Source organism: Lagopus leucura, unplaced genomic scaffold (genome assembly GCF_019238085.1).
Source record: "Lagopus leucura isolate 7727_CA_CO unplaced genomic scaffold, USGS_WTPT01 Super-Scaffold_100008, whole genome shotgun sequence".
NCBI lineage: Eukaryota > Metazoa > Chordata > Aves > Galliformes > Phasianidae > Lagopus > Lagopus leucura.
The window spans coordinates 1,599,693-1,622,442 of NW_024962265.1; the positions used below are offsets into that span (position 1 = coordinate 1,599,693).

The following is a 22,750-nucleotide window of genomic DNA, read 5'->3' on the forward strand; positions in this document are numbered from 1 at the left end:
CCCCCCCCCCCCCCCCCCCCCCCCCCGCTGATTTAAAGGCTGGAGGAGGAGGAGGAGGAGGAGGAGGGAGGGGGGTGATTTGGGGAAGAGAAGGAGGGTGTAGTGTGGAAGGAGGGTGGGGGGGTTGGAGGGGAGTGAAAACTGGAGCTGTGTTCCCCCCCCCCCCGCTTCTCTGGGCGAGCCAGACACGGTTTGCCCAGTGCAGAGAGAGGGGCTCCTCCGTGTTCCGCCTCCGTGGAGTATTTGGGATTGGAGAGAGACACACGCACACGCACACACACACACAGAGACCATCTGCAGTGTCAATGCGGCGCCTGCTCTGAAGACTGAAGTGGGGGGAAAGGAGAGGGGAAAAAGAATAATATATATATTTATATATATAAACCCACCCAAAAGCAAGCGAGGAGCTTTCCCAGGTAAGGAACCTCCCGCCCTGCTCGGGCAGCGGGGATCGGAGGGGAGGATGCCCCGGGAGGGGCTGCAGCGGTACCTGCCCTATGCACCTGGAACGGCTGGGGGGGCCTCGAGGGGAAACCCCACCGCCTCTCCCCACCCATAGGGCCGTGGGAAGGGGGTCAGAGCAGGCGGGCGGGGACCCCCTGCGAACAGCGGGGCTGAACCGGGGGCTGCTGGGCACGGCCCCTCCGGGCTGGGAAGGATGCTGGAGGGTCGCTGCGGGGAGCCCCCAGGATTCTCCATCCTCCGCACCCTCAGAGCGAAGGGAACGCGCTGCCCGCTGTCCCCCCATCCCCCCCCCGCCTCCACACCCGCGTCCTCGGTGGTTTTCCTCCCTTTGCACAAAGCTCAACTTTTCTCCCCGAAGGAAGGAGCTCCGGCGTCGCAGCTCCTGGCTACTCCCGGCAGCGGTTTTCCTCCTCCCGGGGGGGTTATTTTCCCCCCTCCGTGCCCCATTGCCACCTCCGGGCTGGAGGCATTTGCAAACTTTTCCCGACGAGGCTGCAGCTGGAGGCAGAGCCCTTTTCTCAGGGAAGATCGGATCCTCCCGGGTGACCGATGGGGACAGGGGCCACCCCCGGTGGGGAACACCTGAGCGAGAAGGGGGTGATCCCCATCATTTCCCTTCCTTCGAGGTGCTGGGGACTTCGGCTGCCTAAATCCCGGCTGCGGAATCGGTGCTGATAAACCCTCCCCTCCCTCCGTGCATGTGTGTGTGTGTGTGCTGCAACCGAAACCTGCGTATTGATGCTCTCCGTTTATCAGACATATGCCCCTAAATGATGTAGACAAGGAGAAGTGATCTAAACACCGAGCTGCACATGGTTTTGGTGGAAATATAATACTCTAGCAGCAGATGAGTTCCTCCCAGATAAACAAACCCACTTGCTCAGCCCCAGCAGGGCTAAGTGCTGTTTGGGTTTGGAGCGGCTGCATGTGGCTGCTCCATCTCCAGCCCAGAGGAAACCCTCCTCCTGGGGCCCCATCTGCTCCTGGCTCAGGGTAGGGACTCAGCCTTCACCACGTCGGACCCAAAGGATTTGGCTTCGTGGAAGTGACCAGGTGGGAAGCTTGCGGCCGCGCTCCTCTCCCTGTAAACTTCCACCCCACGTCTGCTCTGCTTCGCCCTCCAGCCACGCCAGGCAGCTCGCTGGAAACACACCTGATTTTTCATGGCTTCCTTCCGACATCGGGATGCGAGGTTTTTGGGCAGGGCAAGGATGCTCAGGTCCAGGGGAGAGTGACGGAGATTGGGAGGTTTGGACCTGGGCTGCCAGCGATGCTCCTAGGGGAACAGTGATGGTGTGAGGGGATTTTTTGCAGCCTTTTGGGGTCTTATCTTGAGCATGCACAAATATTTCAGAAGGCATAAAGCATGCTAACTTCTTTATCTGCCTTCTGCTTCACCTGGGTCTTAATTATAGGAGCTGGTTAAATCCGCGAGCGGGTGGGACTGCTGGAGCATGGGGTCTCTGTGATTTTAATTACAGCGTGTGCCTCCCGTTGTGAGATTAGGTGCTTCCCTCCCCTAGCTGAGCCACTGCTTTAAGGTTTCAGGGATGAGAGCCGCGCTTTAAGTGTGTGTTTGTTTGTGCGTGGGACCCTTTGCCGGAGCCAGGCTTCAAGCAGAGCAACAGATGTGTGCCTGCTTTCCGTGCACAGCCAGGTTGTAACACGCAACCCCACCATGAAAGTCAGAGATTTTCTTCCGTCCCCTGCCCAGACCCATCCTCTGTGGGGGTGTCTCCTTTCCTGGAGGACCACTCTGAGCCTTCTCCTTCCCATCCCTTCTTCCATGCGTGGCGCCCGGCGATCTCAATACGATGCAAAACAGATGACAGCTGCATGATCTAAGCGTTGTTTATATCCAAGACGGGTGTTTTAGAATACAGCCTGATGATCAATCACAGTGCTGTTGGGAAGCTTTCTCTTGATGATCGTTGCTGCCTGGTAGGCGCTGAAGGCTGCCGTTAAATCAGTGAGCCTGGCCAGCGGAGGGCTGAGTGCTAGCGTGAATCCTAAGAGAGATGCTGAACTTCTCCACTGGGAGAGGAAATATCGAAGCTTTCACCTGCCAGCCTGCCTTGCTGTGTTCGCAGTGCTAGACAGCCCCATGGCTGCGGCACGGCGACGCTGGGGAGGCAGCAGTTTCAGCAGGCAGATCCCGGGGGGCAGCAGGAAGGCAGAGAGGAGGGGAGAGGAGGAGGGATCCTGGAGCCCCTTTTGTACTGCCTTTCTGCTTTTCCTGAATTGCTTTGTCTCCTGATTTCCTTCATGCAGTGCAATGCAACCTGCTTCCTTCATGGAGCGCCGAGCTTTGATTTGAGCGTTTGTGAGCCCGAGGATGAAAAGCTTTGCAAGGTCTTAGGATGCTCAGGTGTATTGAGGGTTAACACTGCGTAGGAATTAATTTCTTATTTGGAAGTGAACTCTGAAAATCTTTCTAAGAAGCAGAGAATGATGCTGGCATGGTGAGCTTGTGTTCTACTCACTAGCATTCGGATCCTGCACTGAGAGGGTGTTAGAGCTTTTGAGTTTTGGAGCTAGCAGTGCCAAAGTTTGTGGCTTGGCTTTGCGTGTAGACATTTTCAGGCATGGTGACTTTCCTACGATCATCTGTCCTGGGAATCTCTTGGCTCTTCTTGGTTTATTTGTCATAATACCCCTGTAAAGTGAAGTCTCACATTGCTGATGGCAACTGAAACCCAGCATCACCCTGCACTGCAGCAGTGATGGGTCTCCAAAGCCTCATGTCCTACCCCTCCCCAACTAAGAACGCATTATTTGGGGGTATTTGGATTGGTTCCCATTGTAAAACCCTCAAATGTCTTGGCGCTTAAAAAATAAGATAAAATAAAAGCCCTTTCTGCTTCCCACCAGAGTTGAACAGAGACTTCAGAGGGCTCTTTCTGACTCCTTCCTTATGGCTTGCAAGGCTCCGTTAATGGACATCAGCCCCTCCAGGCGCCCAAGGCTACGAGACTTCCCGTCTGCGCTGAGTCTGGGCAGCACTGCTGACTTACTGCAGGATGTTAGTGGTGGGTGTGCTTCCATGCATGGCTGTCATCAGGCTGAAAAGCACTTTATATCCCTTAGGTTGGAGTTCTCAAGAAGCCTACATTGAAAAAAAAAAAAAAAAAAAAAAAAGTTCCTAACAGCACGAAGCAGGAATACATACACAGGGCTCTCCAGATGTTTTTCAATCATTTCTCTGCAAAAAAAAAAAATAGGGGAAACTGAGGCACAGAGAAGCAGGAGGCTCCGTCTGAGCCCCATTTACTGGTGGGACTCCTCACTCACTACCATGAAATACAGGCTGAGCCCCAAACAGTCCTTGATGTGAGAGCAGTGAGTGATCTGCTGCCCTTTAGCCTGTGCTTCAACAGCCAAAAGTAATGCATGGTCAGAACAAGACATTGTTAAGACTGAAATTTTTGCAATTCAGATGACAGATAGATGCTTAAGAATGAGAAAAGCTCATCCTGGGTGAGCACATGGGCCATGGGGCAGCTGTGTTCCCATGAACTTTGGTTTCCGTGTTTGAAATTGTGTGTAAAATGTTTTTAATAACCCTTGGAAATGAGGCAATCATAGCAAAATTGAGGTGTGTTGTGATGCTGACAGTCTGCATGGTGATTTTCTGGAACTGGCATTCCTCTTTGTGGTGGTTTTTTGATTCATCCCACTAGAGATGTCTGCCTTTCTTTGTTTTTCATTAGTATGTATTGTCAAGTTTGGTTTTTCTTTGCTTGGTCATATCTGGAGGAATTTATTATGAAGAGTGTTCAGGTGCTGGAACAGGCTGCCCAGAGAGGCTGTGGATGCCCCGTCCCTGCAGGTGTTCAAGGCCAGGTTGGATGGGGCCCTGGGCAGCCTGGTCTGGTATTAAATGTGGAGGTTGGCAGCCTTGCCTCAGCTGGGGGTTTGGAGCTTGATGAACCTTGAAGTTCCTTCCAACCCAAGCCATTGATTCTGTGATTCTATGATATCTCATAATATGCTACACCAGATCTGAGTTTCCAAGACGGTGTCCTGCATCAGCAATTGGAGCCAGTGTGGTTGGTATCTGTCCTGTAACTTTGAATGGGTATCATTTGCCTTGGAAACCCAATGGCCACCTCATTTTACCATTTGGGTAGCTCTAATCGGTAGAATCATCAAATTATTCCAGTTGGAAAAGATCCTTAAAGGCTACCTAGTCCAACTCCCCTGCAACGAATGGGGATAGCTAGATCAGGTTGAATGGATATCTTTTGCCTTGGAAATCCAATGGCCATCTTATTTCAGACATCTCTCAATCTATGCTCCACGTTTCATTGGTGTCATTTTCAAAGGCGATACGCAGAGCAGTGTTCCCATGGAAGAAGCCCATTCTTTGCTGAAGTTATGGCATTCTCAACTGTTTCCATTGCAAATGCTAATATCTTTAGAAGACACCCAGTGCTTGGGACTGGAGAGCCTGAAGGCTTGAGCAGGATCATGAATTGGGCTGAAACCTCCATCCCCACTGTGGTGCATATCAACAAGTAGCTTTCTACTTCTTTGGACTAGATGATCTTAGTGGTCTTTTCCAACCTTAATGATTCCATTCTAGAGAAATTCACTAGAAAGAGAGAGGTCATCTGCAACCTCTGCAAACTCCAGGCCGTGCTGCCAATGAGTGTGTTTTAAATCTCACATGCCATGAAAACAGAAATCCTGACCCCACAAACAGGAGGCTGATTTTCTTTCTTATAGGAATAAAAGAAAATCACAGCTGAGTGAGGCAGGATCTGCACCGGTGACCCAAAAGGGAGACCTCATGTTGCCATCTCTCCCAGCTTTCATGCCTCACCTCCAAGTTCCACCCCTGCTGCCTTATCCATACATGAGTGTTCTGCTGGGGCTTTCCCAACAAGCTATAAACTATAAATTTACAGGAGCTGACTGGCACTTGAATCTCCCTTGTCCTTCTGACAGGGTGAATGTGTAGATCTGATGCAGATAATATGGGATAGGTTTCCATTACAGGCATTTGCATGATGTATACTCATACACTTCCCCTTCTTTGAAGGTTGTGCAGAGGGACAGGGAATAAATCTTGATGCCTGGTGAACTCTCACAGCCAATACCGCATCAAATGCATGTGAATGAATCATAGAATCATAGAATGGTTTCAGCTGGAAGGGGCTCTTACAGGTCCCCTAGTCCAACTCCCTGTCACTGAACAGGGACACCCACAGCTCGGTCAGGTTTCCCTGACCCACCTGTTGGTTCACCTTCAGCGTAAAACTTTACATAACGGAGGAAAGATGAGGGTTGGGGGAGGTTTTTTTTGTCTCAGTATTGTTTTCCTTTGGAATCATGAAGCGATGCTGGACTTGGGGACTGCGTGTAATGCTTGTGATTTATTTACTTGTTGTTGCATCTGAAGTGAGGAATGTGAGCTGGCCACCAGCAGCCCCTTGGTGCTCATTCATGAAGAGCTGCACTGCTGAGTGTCTCCACACTAAACTGTTTGGTGACTGAGTGTAGAGTTATAGGAATCGAAGCGACGAATTAGCAGTAAATCAAACCCTGGATGGCTCTGTACCCAACTGCAGCAAGACTTAAATTAAAAATATCTTGCCGAGATGAAGTGCTTCTAAGTCAAGCACTGGAGTTGTATCAATCTGGGCTTGGGCACTGAAAGCTGAGCCCTTTGAATCAGGAACCATGATGAGCCCACGTATTGATCCCCAGCTGAACGGGGAAATTGCCACTTCATTTCTTCTATCAGCTCTTCCCTCATTTCCTTTTCTTTTTCCCTTCCTTGAAAAAAAGATGGGAAATTGGGAAAAGAATTGTGGATTCATTGTGCACGTGTAGCCCTGTTTGACTTAGAGCATATTTGATTATGAAATGGGATTTATTTGTTGTTGTGTTGTGTTTTTATTTTGTGACTGGGGATTTGTCCATAATGTAGTGCTGGAAATAAAACTCATTTAGAGACTAAGGAGGTGTATCCTGTTACAATTGCCTATTGATGGAATAGCAAGTGCTGGCTGTGTAACACAGCTTTGTTTTACTTTATGAAAACTTATTCTGGGATGTCAAAGGGAGACTTCAATTTGTGAGAGGGTGACTTTGATTTGCCAAAGGAAGGCTTTGATTTGCCAGAGAGCTGCCCCACGGTCCCTGTCCTTGAAGTCTTAATCTATCTACCAAGTGTGGGCACCCTGGTCTTGTAGAAGTGACTGCCAAACATCTTGCAGTTGTTTGCCTCTAATGCTCTTTACAGATGACTCACTTTTGGTCAACAAGATGATAAAACCAGGGAAGTTCTGATGGGAAACTTACTTACCAGCCTGAGAAACGGCATCATGTCCACAGCCAATAGCCACTAAGGTCTGTCCCTGGCTGGTGTCCCCTTCTGCTGCTGACTTTTGGGAAAAGGCTTTTGGAGATGGCATTGGACTGCTCTAGGCTGGGGAGAAAGAAGAGAGAAGAGGTGAGCTGGGAGCACAGCCATGCTGGTAGCAGGGCTACTCAAAGGTTTTTCCACAGATTTTCTTTCGTGGGTAATCTAGGGGATAGAAAAACAAATTACAGTGAGGAGGTCTGCATGAATTCCTAGCTTTAAAGAAAGTGACTTTCTGGGCAGTTTTGGGAAGCCTGTTCTATTCTTTCAGGTTTCAGTACACATCTCCGATCCTTGCTAAAGCAGAGCACCCACGTGGAGTGTTTTCAGATGTTAAATTGAGATGTGCATGTGTCAGGGTGGGGTATTTGCATGGATATTTCCTCCTCTCTAACTGCAAGTGCTCCAGGACTTCTCCTTTTTTTGGCTGCGCTCTCTCCTCTGTGTTGTCCTCCTGAATGAATGTGGGGTTTGGCAGCACTCAGGGACAACCTAGAGGATGAGTTCTGGGTTTCCATCGCAGCTTTTCCACCAACTGAGCCAACCCCAGAGGGACAATTGCCTCCGCACCCCAAAGAAGGCAGAATCAACCCAGAGTCCTCCTCCTGTGCTTAGCTGCTATGGTGATGAGTTGCTATAGAAACACATAGTTAGCATTATTATTTATTATTGAAAGGTGCTTCTTTTCATCTCTTAAAGGCGAGTTGGTGCCACGAGGAGCCCAGTGCTGGATGCGGGGTGCTGCCCACCCGGTCCACATAGGTTGGTGGGTTGTGTTTCCCCACCAGCTAGGCTTCAGCAGCCCAGCAGGCTGATCTGGTTAAACAAATCCCCCTGCATGTTCCCGTCACAGGTTCCTTCCTCCGTCAGATGCATCCTTTGGAGGGGGATTTGAGTGAAGCGTTTCATTATAATGAGCTTAGTTATTTCCCAACTAGTAATCGCATGTCGCCATTTGGTGCAACCGGTTTGCATTAAGTTCTGTAATAATATGCCTATTCATCCATCACAAATACTATATTCACAGGACCTTGTAGTGATTGCCTGGTAAATACCTTCCCTTATCTCTTTGCATACACTGCTCCCTGTTGTTTGCTGAAGTCCTCCCCTCTCTGCAAACCCATCCCTCTGCACTGGGAGGCAGGGGAGATCCTCCAGCTCTCCTGTCCTGGGCTCCTCCTCTGCCTGAACCCTCCTGCAGCTGGGCACCTGGCCAGGCAGTGCAGGGAGACGCTGCTCCAGGGCTTTCTGCAGCTTGTGTGATGCCAAGCAGAGCAAATTGTGCTTCCCAGTTATTTCTTTCCAGCTGTGAGTGGGACACATCCTGCTTTGCGGTCTCCCTTTTCTCCAAGTACAAGGGGAGGAACAGGTATTTCCTGCAGGCTGGGTGCTGAGCAATGCTCCAGCTGACTTCTGCAGCAGGGTGTCCTGCAGTGAGCCCCAGTAGAGCTGTCTTCATATAAATCCATTTGTTTGGGGAATGCACGGATAGGAAGTACAGGAGGGATGCAAAACTGTATTCTCAGCATCACCTCACAGCTGGCAGCACTGCAGAGGTGGTTTTGCAAGGAAACCTATCCTTCACACCTCAGTGGTTCTAAGGATGCTGAATTTGCTGCAGAAGAGTGGCTCAATGGGGCCAGGAGGCAAATGGATCGGAAGATCGGAGAAATGTCTAGAGGAACTGGGAGCAGGGGGGCTGCTTTGTACCTCCATCCAGGGCAGGTACAATGTAGCCTGGAGGTGGAGGGCAAAATGCATGGCCAACATGCCCAACTATTCCCCTCCCCCCAAAAAAGAGAAAAGGGGAAAAAAAGGATAAAAAAATAAAACCCAGCAACATAGGTTTTCTAGATGTTGCTTACTGGGCCATTGATTGCTGCTGAAGATGCTCTTCAGAGGGATGAACCCCCTGCAGGATGGGAGGGATGCAGGAATGGCTGGACTAGTGCAAGATGCTGCAGGCGGGATGTGGGGGAATCTCTGCTGGTGTTTGTAGCTCCTGAGTTTCCCCCAAATTTCTCTCCACTTTCTCCCCATCTTGCCAGGCCGGGACTGGGAAACATCCTTCCCAGCCTTTGAGGAAACAAAAGGAAGCTCTTTAAAGCATTCCTTCAAGCAAGAATAAAACACCTTCCTTTACAGGGCCTGTTTCATTGCTTGAAGTCAGTCCCCTTGGGCTTTGTATTTCCCTTCTTGGAAGCTGAGCTCCCTGCAGAGAAGAGAGAAAAACACCTGGGGTGCAAGAGCACAGCTTGGCGGCCTTCTTGTCAGGTGCAGCTTGGAGGGAGAGAGAAGGATGTACGGGGGTCTAAATGCTGATTCCCCCCTCTGCCAGAATCCCTGGTGATCCCATGGGCTTTCTGCACCTCTCATATGGCTGGATGCATCTCCAAGCAGCATGCAAGTGGAGAAAGGTGTGTTTTCATTAGCATGCTGGAATGATGAAGAGCACAATTTCCTTGCTTCTAGGTGTGCCACCCCTCCCTACTTCTGGTTGCAATTAAGCATAGCACTAGTAGGGACCTATGCTAAAGGAAGGAGCCTGCCTGCAGCAAATACAAGCCTTTGGTAAGGCTGCCCTTGTGGCAGTGGGATCAGAGTTGTCATGGTTTGCTTCTACAATCACTTTTTCTCCACCAGCTGCTTGGAGTGGGTTATGGTATGATATGTTTTGAGAGATCATCCAAAGGTTGTCTTGATGCTCACCTTGGATCCCACCAGTTATGAGACCATCAGGTTTCTTCCTGAACACCAGCTGGGAGCATTCACTTTGGATCCTGGACTTGGAGTATCTCTGCAGCCTTTTGACTTACTCTCCCTACCCAAGATTCTCACCATGGCCCAGAGAGAGCAGGAGGCACAGGGCATCCTTTGTGCTGCACCTCTCTGCCCAATGGAAGAAGGAAAAGGATGGGGAGAGAGGTAAGGTGCATATTGCAGGAGATGGACATGAGAAAGAACACCTTTCAGAACCACTGAGGAAGCTTTTCTTCCCTTTATATTATGGAGCTTCTGTCTTTGCCTGCTTTAGCAAGTCAGACAGCTCAAAGGAACGCCAAGGAATGAAAGTAATGACTTCCAGTACAAATCTCTCTCTACATAATGTCTCAAATAAAACAGGAAAAGGAAATGGCAAGCGGGCATAATTAGGAAAGTATTACCCATTAAGGAGGGGGAAGGAGCTATCAAGTCTATTTCCTTCTTATTTTACATGCCTGATGTTTCCGCCTCTCCAGGAGGCAGTGTGTGAAGTAGGTCTCTCCTTAACTTGGAGAAGTAAATAATCAGAACATGATGAGCTGCAAAGCTCTTCCCAAACCTTTCCAAATTTGGGCTAAACTGAGGTTTTTTAGCATCTTTTTCAAACCCAGCTGATCTTTCAAGCAACAATAAGACCTGGTAGATATTCGTGCTGGGGAGCCGAGGCACAGGACTCGCATCTTCTCAGTGTGACCACCTCTCTATACTAATTTCTCTCTCTTTTTCCTATTCCACATAGAAACAGAGAGAACTCCTTGTTGCTTCCCAGTGTAAAACTGTATGTTTGTTGTGTGAGCCCATGGGATACCCTGTACTGCAGTGGGGTAGGCAGCCGGGTTGAGTCACTGTACTGTGCTGCCAGCTCTCATTTGCACTTGAAGTTGGAGTTCCTTTATCCTTTCAGTAGATCTACACATGTGCACATAGACATAATTATGTCTTCCGTATCTTCTAAATGTGTGTAGAAACGTGATCTTGGAAAAGGGACATAGCTTAGCAGGCATGATGGTGGTGATGGGTCGAAGGTTTGGACTTCGTGATCTTAATGATCTTTTCCAACCTTAATGATGCCGTGAGAACCCTTTATGTCTGGGAATGTGGCTTTCCGTGAGCTGGGTTTCCTTAATGCTTTTCAGAAGGTACAGATGCTGCTGGTGACAAAGAGGGTGCAGGATGGGGTTGTGCACCACTTCTCCTCCCTCCAAGGTGTTTGGCTGGAGCTTGGCCATGAGTACTCAAGCGGGGCAGCAGCAAGGTGCCATGGGCCTGGAGCAGATCCCAAGCAGATTGTGACTTTGTGACAATCTGCTTCCTCAGTGCTTGGTCTTGCACGCATTGATGCTCCTGCAGACATCTCCATCACTCTGATTGGCTCATGCATAGGATGCACTGAGCCACATTTTCCCCCAAGAGCAGCTCCATGTGTCCAAGCAAGATGCTCTCCTGCAGTACCTCCACTCCTTTTGGCTATGTGTGTGGGAAGGATAATTTTGAGGTTACTCAGTATCTTCATGGTGATATACAAAAGGTACAGCATGCTATATAAAGTTGTAATAGTGAGTTGGAAGAGAAACACACGGGCATTCTGTGCAGCAGTTTCATTTGGTTGTTGCCTTCTCTGTCTCTCCCTCTTTGCTTCTCCTTCCTTACAAAATAAAGCAGAAGCTGCTTTGTTTTATGATGAGCAAGTGGTCTCCAAATATAGGTTTGTTCTAGCCTGCTCCTCTGCTGCTTTTTGCTGATGGGCAACTGCCACCCATCATGAGCTTCTTCCAAGGTTTCCATGCACCTTGAAGCAGGAGTCTTTTCTCAAACACAGACAAAATCACCCCTTTCTCAGTTCAGGGTTAAGAGGAGATGCATTTTGAATTCTAATAGGTTGTTGCTGAAACAGTTGCTCAGCAGAAAGGACCTAAACCTGCAGTGATGCTGCAGTGTCATGGGGAAGGTGGATGGAGAGGTGGGAAGTGGATGTATCAGCCTGCTTACATGGAGGAAAGAATCGAATGTCTGCCCTATATCAAATACCATGCTCAATTCCTGTGGGAACTGGTGAGAAGAAAGCTGACCTTCTCTCATATTTATGAACTGAACTCTCGTTTGCTTTGTTTTTGACTTTTTCCCCACTCCTGCTGCAGGAGTGCTGTACTTTATTGGGGAGTTGAACTGGATGACCTTTAATGGTCTCTTCCAACTCAAATCATTCTATCATGATTTTATGATGATTTCAAGGAAAAAAAGTTTTCTTCTTCTTTTTTTTTTTTTTTCATGTAGTTGCATGTTCTTTAAAATGCTAGATGTTCAGATGAACAAGCTTTCATCTCTTTAGCTTTTCTTGCTTTATGGATGGTTTAACACACTAAAAATTTGAGAATTATGAGCCAGTTTTTCCCTTACTGTTGCACACATCTGTTCTTCCTCCTAGCTGTCTTATCTCCAGCCTTTGCTGAAGACTTTTCTGCAGAACCTTTCCTGAATCATAGCATCATACAATCACTAAGGTTAGAAAAGAGCATTCAGATCACCACGTCCAACTGTTGGCCCACCCCCACCATGCCCACTAAACCACGTCCCTCAGTGCCACATCTCCACATTTCTTGAAGACTTCTAAGGATGGTGATTCCACCACCTCCCCAGGCAGCCTGTTCCAATGCCTCACCTCTTTTTTGGAGAACAAATCTTTCCTAAGATCCAACCTGAACCTTCCCTGAAAGAGGTGATCAGGAGCATCTTCTAAGCAGCAACACCTTCCAAGCCTCCCAAGTCCTTTTTCTTCCTGTTCTGCCTACAGAGAGCAAATTTTTGGAGGATCAGGAGCTCTGTGTTGCCTGCTTGTAGGTCTCTTGGATATCTGGAACTGTTTTGCTGAAATCTGCAGTTGACTTTTGAAAGCTTTGGCCATTGCATTCAAGTGTGTGCATATATGTGTGTGTGTATATGTGTGTGTGTATATATATATAAATATATATATATAAATCTCTTGTCTCTTCTGTTTTCTTTCTCTGTCAGGAATCCAGCTGTGCAACATGTGGCACTTGTAGGACTTGGAAGGCAGGAAGATCAAGCAAACACAGAGCTTTCAGGAGGAGAGATAAATTTCCAGACTAAATTCAAGCCACGTAGACCCAGTCTGTTTTAGTTTTAAAGCCCCACTGGTAGTGATGTGTGGGAGCTGTAGACAGAAAGCCAGGGAGAGAAGAAGGGTTCATTTGTCTTATTTCTTCTGTGGGAAAACCTCCGTTCTGAGGTCGTGGTGCTTGGCACAGTGTTAATCTGCACGGGTTCTACCAGGGAAACTGTCTGTTGAGTGCTACCTTTTTTGCATGATTTGAAGACAGAGAAAAGAGGGAATTTTTTTCACTAAATGAGTGTTCTAGTTGCTAAAGTGTTACATTTGTGTGGGTGTATGGGATGCAGATGACCACTGAGGCAAAAGATCTTGCTATTAATAACCCAGTGAATTGTGATAGCATCTTTTGCACCTGTGGATGCTGTGGCAATTTTGATCCTGGCTCTTGGGCCTTGGGAAGGACTGCAGCTGTGAGCTGTGGGCTCATTCTGATAGGATTTTTTCTACTGCAGAAGACAGGTAGGAGTTTGACAGATGCATAGTATTGAGGTATGGCCATGGTCTTGGTGGAGTGCGATTTGGTCCACACAACTCCTACATTTCCTGGGTGTGTTTGCTAACACTCACAAGGGCCCATCTGGCTAAGAATTATTAGATTATTAGGCCTATCTGCTTTTTGGGAAGTGACCCAGTCCATCCTTAGCTCTGTGCTTTTGTTTTATTAAGGAGGAGTTCCCAAGTGGCACTAAGCATGCTCCTTATGCCCATCTGAGTAAGTTCAGCATCACCCATTGCAAGCCAAAGCTGAATTCAGTCAAATCCCACTGCCAATAACGCAAACTGCATTTCTCTATTCCTCTCTTCAAGCAAATTATTAACAGGCTCCAACTTTTGAAAATTCATTTGCAGCCTCTTGAGCCTCCCTTGCTGCCCCAGCCTGAGCATCCCAGCCATGTAGGATCCTAGTCTGCAGCACACATGATGCTCTCTGAGATCAGTAGGATGCTCCTGGATCAAAGCAGTGGTGTCTGCATCCCAGAAAGGCAGGAATACATGGGACTGATAGTGTCTGGGATTCGTGCACTGCTGAAAGTGCATGTGTTCACTCTTCTGCTAGAGCTCCCTCTGTCCTGGAGAAGGATGGAGGAGGAGGAAAATGGGCAGGCTTATTCTCTGCAATGAGCTGTGGGGTACAGAAGGGCACGTGGAGAACAGTTCCCAGTGGGTCTTGCTCTTTCACCACACATGCATCTCCTCTGCAGTGTTTCTCCAGTTCTAACATCCTGTTATTAGGACCTTCATTCGTAATGAGCAGGATTTCACCAACAGTGACAGCCTTCCCACACTCCCACGTTACAAATGCCCCTCGCCTTAGACACAGGTGCCATTAGACAGAGAACAATAACGCAGATGGTGTTTGGATCTGGATTAAATTAGAGTTTGGAGTGACGTTCTGCTTGCAGCACTCTCAGCAAGCACAAAACTTTTCCTTGAGGGGTAGCCACAACCCAGGTTTGGTTACTGCAAACCCCTAAACCATCTTTTGCAAATTGAAAGAACTCGTAGGTTTGGTTCTGATTCTGAAGGCAGCCTGAGAGTGTCTCCTCCCGGTGTTTGTGTTTATACACACATGTATAGACTGTAGAGAGCTGTATCTGGATCAGATGCCTCCTCCCTTCTTCCCTCCAGCTCTGCAGGCTTGCTGCCAGGAGCAGGGCTCTGCTCTGTATCATCTCAGGACACCCTGGATGCATCTGTGCAGACGCACTGAGTGCAGTCACCACTGGACTATTTAAAGCAACTTCAACAATGACAACAGAGTGTTTAATGCACCTATTCTGCTGATGTTGGCAGAGCGCTCACAGAGTGGATGAGTTTAAGACTGATGGGAATTTACAGCTCCGGAGCCATTAGGGTATGTGTGTGTTCCTAAAACATGCACTCTAGGAGACAGTAATGGAAAAAAATCAGCTTGAAGGGAGGTAGCCTTGATGCTGCACAAATGGCTTTGCAGAGAGGTAGCTGTGGCACAGTGGCTCATAGCTGGGGAATGAAGAGATGGGCTGGATTTCTCTACCCTGGACTTCTATCTCTCTGGGGTATTTGTAGGTGGCTCTTAGAGTCATGGAATGACTGAGGTTGGAAAAGACCTCTGAGGTCACCTAGTCCAGCCATCCACCTACCACCAATACTGCCTATAAACCACGTCCAAAGTTAGGAAATGGGTTCCATCCCTGGACACACGCAAGGTCAGGCTGGATGGGACTTTGAGCAACCTGATTGATCTGTAGATGTCGCAGTTCATTGCAGGGAGTTGGAATAGATGACCTCTAAGAATTCCATCCAACTCAAATAATTCTATAACTCTATGATTCCTCTTTATAAAATTCAGCAATCACCTGCTTTTTTTCTCCCCTCTCTTTAATTTTCTTATAGATGCACCTTCTGTTTCAATACAAATTTTCCAAGCTCTCACACACGCCAAAAATGGAAATTTCTCCCCAGAACTTTAATCTTGTCTAAGTGATTTGACCTCGGATGTGTCAGTAGCTGGAGGAAGCCCATCTTATGGGAATCAGGAACTGTGAGATCAATGTGCTATTCATGAAGAGAGGATGTTTCAGTGCTTACAGAACTCACAAATCCGCAGCCTTCCCACGTGTCCCACTCTCTGCTCATATCCGTTTTACTAAATTATCTCTACCCACTTTTCTCTTCCTCCTCCACTTCCAGCCTTCCTTTCCTTGTGTCAGAACATGCTCTACTGTTGGTTTCCAGTTGGATTAATTAAACTGAGCTGCAGCATAACTTCATCAGGGAACACAGAAGAGTTTCCTTAGCACCACTGCATCCTCCAGCTGACACAGCAAATGGAAAAACCTGCTTAGTCCTTTTATCCCTGATGTTTTACTCATCCTATGGTGATAGCCCAAGTGCTGGCTGATCCATGCTGGGAGACAATTCTTCATATGTGATGCACTGATTATTGGATGCTGTAACCTGTTAAATGTAGACACTTTGAAGCATGGCCAAAGGATGCTCTTGACAACACCCTCCCAGTTATCACCTGCTTCAGCAAAACAGTGGAAAGAATATAACCAAGGTCAAACATACACAGATGCAAATATTAATAACTTGCAAAAACTTTTCTCCTAATTTAGTTCTCACAATTGTCCATGCCATTCTGAATGCAACCTTCTCCAGAGATGTTAGCCTGAGGCCGACACTGAGCTGGGGAAATCGTCTCCAGAGTGGTTGAAGACTGTCAAAGTAATGAGGACCTTAAAACTGAGCCCCGCTGTGAAACATGTCAGGCAACTTGAGCTGCGGTTGTTGCTGTTAATACTTGATGTAATTACGCATGCACACAGTGCCCTGTACTGGGTATTGCCTCATTCCATGCTAAACTAAATGTCTGTATGCTGTGCAGGATGGATTTGTGTCTCTCCTTGCAAATGCTGTTTGTGTGGGTATACACCAGCTCTCCTAATCTTTCTGTTAACAAACATAGCATGTGATTATGGTTTTTTTTGCCTGTATTAGCACAGTTCTGTCTGTTGTCTAGATCAGATCCCGGCCATAGGTGTCCTGTCTAGCTCAGCAGTATCCTGAGACTGTCAGGCATGATTTGATGCTAGTTATCCTGCAGCAACAGCCGGGCAGGGCTCTAAGAATAACTTCCCATTGGCTTTTGTATATGTTGGCAGCAGCTAGGTTGTCCTCTGCCTTAAAGTGACAAAGGCACTGGAAGAGAAAATTAGGAGCAAGCCTGTTGTTACTATTCCCATAATAACAATTATTAGTATTATTTGGAAGAGAAGAAGGGAAAAAAAATAGTTGTGCTACTGGTTCTTTGCTGAAAGTGATGGCTGTGATCATCCAGCCTGTAAAATGGGGATTCATTGGACTGTGGCAGTACTGACTTAAAGGACAGATGTCTGACTGATGGCTTTGTTAGTGTTCTTTGTTGTTTGGTTTTTTTTCCCAAAAAAATGCTCACAAAGCCACTGCTTATCAGGGCTGTATCCACACCGCCTCATCACAGAATCATAGCATTAAGGTTGGAAAAGACCCCTAATACCATCCAGTCTAAGCCCATTACACTATGTCCTTCAGTGCCACATCCACACTTTCCTTGAACACCTCCACCACCTCCCTAGACAGCCTGTTCCAATGCTTCACCCTCTTTCTGAGAAGAAAATTTTTCCTACTACCCCGCCTGAGTTAAGACTATCAGCAGAACAAGTCAATTCTCCTTCCTAGTGCTGGGCTTGAAATTGTGTCTCAGCTGGATTGCTCTGTTAGAGCAAGCATAGGGACCCCATCAGCATGGTTTGCCTTTTGGATCAGCAAAAAAATTCCAAGTTGAGTAAGGACAAAAAACTTTAGCCAAAGCACTCTGAGGGAAGCCCTCTGGAGAGAAAATCTTTCATTTGGGCAGATCTTGGATGCTCTTTCTCAGAGGGAAATTCTGAACACAGATGCTGCATTGAACCCTGCTTTGCTTAGAACTGAACAAAAAGTTATTTTATGGCAGCACAGTTACAATTTATAAACAACTTTTATACGGCTTTTAATACATTTGCTGGGGAGAACCAAGTAAAGCATGCAGTAGATTTGTATTGTTTAGAAAAAAAATGCCTGTTTTGTTCTGTAACTTTTCATTTGTAAAGAAGAGGTCATGCTTTGTAGCAACTCATATTTGCAATGGACTGGAATTTGGAGTTGGTGAACTTTGGGGCAGAAGTCTGGACTAGGCAGCAGTCTGAGATCTCATACCCACAGAGATAAGAGAAACAGAATAATTTAAAGCAAAGTAGAGTAAGGAATTGCTTTTATATGCACAAGGTATGAACTAAGCAGACCAGGAAGACCTGCAAAGAGGTTGTAGTGAGATAGGGGTTGGCCTCTTCTCCCAGGAAACTGGGAAGAGACAGAAGAGAGAGGCCTCAAGTTGAGTCGGGGAGGTTCAGGTTGGAAATTAGGAGACATTTATTCTTGAAAGAAATGGTTATGCACATAGGCTACCAGGGAACTGGTGGAGGTGGTTCCTGGAGGTGTTCAAGAGAAGGGTAGATGCGTCACACGGTTAGTGAGCATGGTGAGGATGGGTTGATGGTTGGACTAGATGATCTCAGAAATCTTTTTCAACCTTAATGATTTTATGATTCAAAGGAGATGTCAAATATATTTTTTTTCATGATCTTTATCCAGTAGGGACATGACCACAAAAATATTGCTAATGGTTGCAGTAAATTGAAGCTCTCGTTTAGGTTTGAAAGAGCAAATGCCAGTCAGCATGGCCTCTTCCCATGAGTGATAATGTGTGTGTTGGACTCAAGATCTGGCTGTGAGTTGATCCAACTGTCTTTAGCCTTTCACGTGGGAAGAAGCTGAAGGATTTGCTTTGTCAGGTCTTTCCTCCCACTGTCCCCATGAGTGGCCAGTGGTTGGTGCTCCAAAACTGTCTGGATATCTGCCACAAAATGAGAGGAAAAAATGTTAAGTTGAATAAAGCATAAAGGGGGACTGTTCTTGCCCTTGCTGCAAATCTTGTGCCACTGAAGAGAAATCACCATTCCTTTCTTTGATCCCTCCTAAGTTGTACATGGCTGTTGACGATGTTTTCTTTCTATTCCTGATGTGTTTAACCTATTTATGACTGTAAGGTTTTGGAAAAGGAAAAAGTTAATCATTAAAGTGTGCTTAGGCATCCCAGGCTTCCCAGGGAAGTGGTCATGGCATCAAACTTTAGATACCACACTCGGACATAGGGTTTGGATTTCAGGAGCTTTTGTGTGGAGACAGGAGTTGAACTCAGTGATCCTTGTGGGTCCCTTCCAATTTGGAATAGTTTATGATTCCATGATTCTACACAATGGATCCAGTGGAACTTTATCCTTCATCCTGGTACGATCTCTGATCTTCCTGTTGCTTTTACCCTCTGTTTCTCAGGCTGTTCTGCTCCAGCTGCCTTTTGAATATGTAGTAAAATCTCAGACTTTGAAGACTGAGGATTCTCTTCTGGCTTCTTTGCAAGTAGTTTCCCCAGCTGCAAATATAGATCTTGGTGCTCCAACAAGCTGTAGATCAAGGTCTAAAGGCTTTGCTTTTCCTGTAAGCCCCATGTTTTATCCTTGCTGTTGTTTCATGTAGATCTGGAGAGTGAAATAGCCACTGATCACAAAGTTACTGTGAATATGGATGTCCTCTTTGTGCCAAGATTTCAGGAGACAGCTGAAGTATGGTCTCTGTCTTACAAGATTTGGCTGTTAATGGATTTATACAGCGCTAATTACAAAACTTCAGTCTGAGAGAGAGGAATTGTGTCTCACAGATCTTACAAAGATTGCAAAGCAGGGGAAAACATCCACCCACTGGCATTCAGTGCAACAGAAACTCTGTTCTACAGAACAAGAAAATAGCTGCCTGGTGACGTGGGAACAAACCCAAGGTCAGAGGCTCTTGATGTTGGAGGACTAAAGTAGGGTTTTGGCATTTGATACTGGATTAGGTCCAGAAAAAATTAAGATTTTATTTGGGCATCCTTCAGAGGCTTTTTTTTTTTCTTTCTTTTTTTCCCCCGTGCTTTGGTCTAATATAGAGATTCTATGCTTCAGATCTGGATGATCTAATACAGACATTCCTCATACAAAGAGCAATGATGTCAGGCAGTGTAGTGACACTGTTTACTTCAAATTGATAGCCTCATGTGCTGTCACTACAACTGTTTGTTTGCCTGGGGGTTTACATTTCCCCAGCTGCTGTGATAAGGAATAATTTTAATAGATTTGTCCTCAGAATAGTTTACACAGAATCGTTATGATTGGAAAAGCCCACGAAGATCATCTAGTCATGAATTTTAGGAGGCTTTGAGATAAGCATCTGCACTGTGGAAGGGACTCACAGTGGAACCCAGAGGTGAATCTGCCCCAGAAAGAAGAGTTTAACCCCATTCTTTGGATCTGTAGGTTATCTCCATGACCTCAAAACTCCATTCTTGTTTTTGTGGCAATGCATATATGTGTTCTTTCATCAAATCTCCACATAGCAAATTCCTTGAGGAATGTTACAAGCCTTTCCTCTCTCCATGCCAAGCACAAGGGAGCACACATCTGACCTGCTTTTGCTGGTAGAAAACCAAGTCTGAAATGCAGGGAGAAACAGCATCCATGTGCAGTTTTCTCCAATGGGAAATCAGGAAGAAAGGAAGTCCCACTCGTGGCAAATGTTAATCCCTTCCTTTAATGCTCTTCTGTCAGATGCACAGGTAACAAGGTGATGGGCAACACGTGAGTGCCTGAATAGAATAATCTGTGTGATGAGTGAAGGCCACATTCTGTTGCTGGAGCTTAAGTGCCTTGCAAATGACCCAGTGCTGAAATTAATCTATTTGGGACAAGCTGCAGCTTGTGCTGGGATCTGTTCATTGTGGCAAGCTCCAAAAAAAAACCAACAAGAAAAAACCAAAAAAAGGTGTTGGATGCCCTCAGAGAGAGTTGCCTTTGCTTTCCATCAGGTTGTGTGTTCAGGGAGGGAAGATTTAGCTGAAGTTAGAAGCTGCTCTTTGTTGGGGAGCTGTCGACAACGTGCCTGTGTGAGTTTTCTTGCCGTGTCGGCTCCCAGAGAAAAGCATCTATCCATGGTAATCAGGATTTATTAAGGGAAGTCAGGACAAAATCTTTAGCTGAGATTAAAGGGATTGTGTAGCTGCACTTGGTGCTGAATTGCTGTGTGCTGGCTCCATTGCTGGACGTCTGCCTTGTCAGCATCTGCACAGCCTCCTGTGTCCCAGCAAATGAATAGCCATGCCTGAGCAAAGCAAAAGCAAACAGGAACGCACTGCCTGATTAATGTTTGACTTCATTAACTGCAGTGCTCGTGCTGTTGACATTGCCCTGTAGTCCTGGTTGCTGCTGGCTTCCTCCTAACTAGGTGTTCCCAATTGAATAAGCCATTGGGGTCCATATGAGCTTGATCCACCACTTGCTGGGACTTTGGTGTGGTGTTTTTGGGCATGCTCTGCAGGAAGAGGTGGCAGATTTGTTCCTCTCTTGGCGCTGTTTTTGAGCATGCTTTTGCTGTCTTCTATGTTCTAACCTGTGTTTTGCTCTGAGGCCCTGGCTGAAGCTGGACACAGAGTAGTTTTGCTTCTATAACTCTTTGCAGTCAGGTTAGCATGGATAACTCTTTTAGTGAAACGCTGCTGCTGACCTTGCAGTGTCCCTGCTGCAGAAGGTGGCTATTGCAGGGGACCTGGTGATTTGGATATGTCTGCAACCTTGGATGTCAGGAGGGCTGTGTGTGTGTGAGAACCAAATGGGGAGATGCTGTTGTCTTCTATCTTCACTCTCTCAGGAACAGCAATTGCAATGGGATGGATTTGTGCTGGTCTCCAGTTAAAAGAAGTTAGAAATGCTTCTTCCCATTGGGCTTTTTTCTTGTCTAAGGCCCATAGAGCTGCATGTTGTAGAATCTTGGGATCACTGGATCATGTACGCATCACACATCCATGGGGCTGTAGAAACTGTGTGACCTTTCCAGGGATCCTGAATATGTTGGCAAAGAGGAAGATGTGGCAGGAGCCACGTAGATCTGCTCTCACAGGAGCTCTGCGCACTGGGTCATGGAACTGCTGGCCATGTCACTAGGGGGAAAAGCAAGAGAACATGGTTATTTTGGGAGGTGGTTTGGGTTTCTTTTGGAAATACCCAGACCAGAGCCTAAGCCCAGACCTCACTGCCTGGTCAGTTTGGTCTTTTGTTTATTTTTCTTGTAATGTAATTAGAATCTTGCAGCTTAAAAGACTGCATATGTCTATGGCACTGCAGTATTTGTCTTCCCAACATCTCTGATCTCCTGCTGTCCAGACGTGGATAATAAAAAGACATGCATAAAACCCCTTTTCCTTGGTGTATTCTCTGAGGGGTTATGCAAACCCTGCTCTATTCTGCAAGCTAAACATCCAATCCTCCTTGCCTCTGCCCTCTGCTGCTATTTAATAATTAAGCCAAATTAGAAATTTTAACCCTGAGAGGCTCAAGCACTGCTTGGGACTCTGGGATGAAGGGTACAGGACAATGTGAGCAGATGAGTGAACAGGGAGAGCCAGCAGAGAGAAACCTAGACATCCTAGGGTCACTCAGGCTGCAGAATGAAGATGGTAGGTGCTCTGCTTTCTTCCAAAATCTGCATTTGTGCTTGCTTGGTGGCTCTTCCTACTGCAGGTGGACATCTTATCCCATGAAGTTCTCTGTTTTTTAAGTGCCCTTGGCTGCTGCAAAGGGTGCTTCTCATCCGCCCTTCTTGGAGTTTTTCACTGGAGCCCCTCTAGTTTCCAAACCAAGTTTTCTGTCATTCTCTGCAGGAATGTTTTCCTGCTTCCTCTGTAAATCACAGACACTTCTCAAACTCAATCACAATTCCCATTTGCTTGGACCTTGAAGATTTCACATCTGGAGTGCATCTCCTCTTACGTTGAGTTGACTACTTATTTTAAAGGGACACTTCCTGCTGTTGTTACAACTTAGGTCTAGGGTACTGTAATATTCCTTGGGCAGACAGCTCATGTTGAGGGGCTTTTATATGCATCTTCAGTCTTGGGGTCATAGAAACATAGAATTATTAAGGTTGGCAAAGATCATCCAGTCCAACTGTCAACTCATCCCACCACGCCCAGTAAACCATATCCCTCAGTACCACATCTGCCCTTTTCTTGAACACCTCCAGGGATGGTGACTCTACCACTTCCCTGGGCAGCCTGTGCCAATGCCTCACCACTCCTGAGAAGAAATGTTTCCTAATACCCAGCATAGATAATAGCAGTTCCCATTTCCCTGTCCTGCAGCTTTGCTAACTCAGTTGGTCTAAGAGGAGTAAAATATAGTAAAATACAGGAGTAAAATAGACATCTTTTTTGTACTTCAAAAGAATAATTTCTTCCTACATCTGTCTAGTGCCCGATCAAAGCAGTATCTGTTAGAAATATGGATCATAACTCAGAAGTGACGGACGCCAGTGTTCAGGGTCACCACGTAATGATTCTGAACACAGGACTCAAACAGGGACAGCTTCTCTCTTCT

The 22,750-nt window shown here is 46.7% G+C and overlaps 1 protein-coding gene across 3 annotated transcripts in view; it reads left to right on the forward strand.

The window, feature by feature from the left end:
* Nucleotides 1–186: 186 nt before the first annotated feature.
* The window catches only part of LOC122180604 (plexin-A4-like), a 123,553-nt gene continuing 100,989 nt past the window's right edge, over nucleotides 187–22,750 (forward strand). For all 3 annotated transcript variants that reach the window (XM_042872347.1, XM_042872345.1, XM_042872346.1), the window contains exon 1: nucleotides 187–416. The gene's annotated coding sequence lies outside the window, so the exon portion shown is untranslated. The remainder of the gene's footprint in view (nucleotides 417–22,750) is intronic.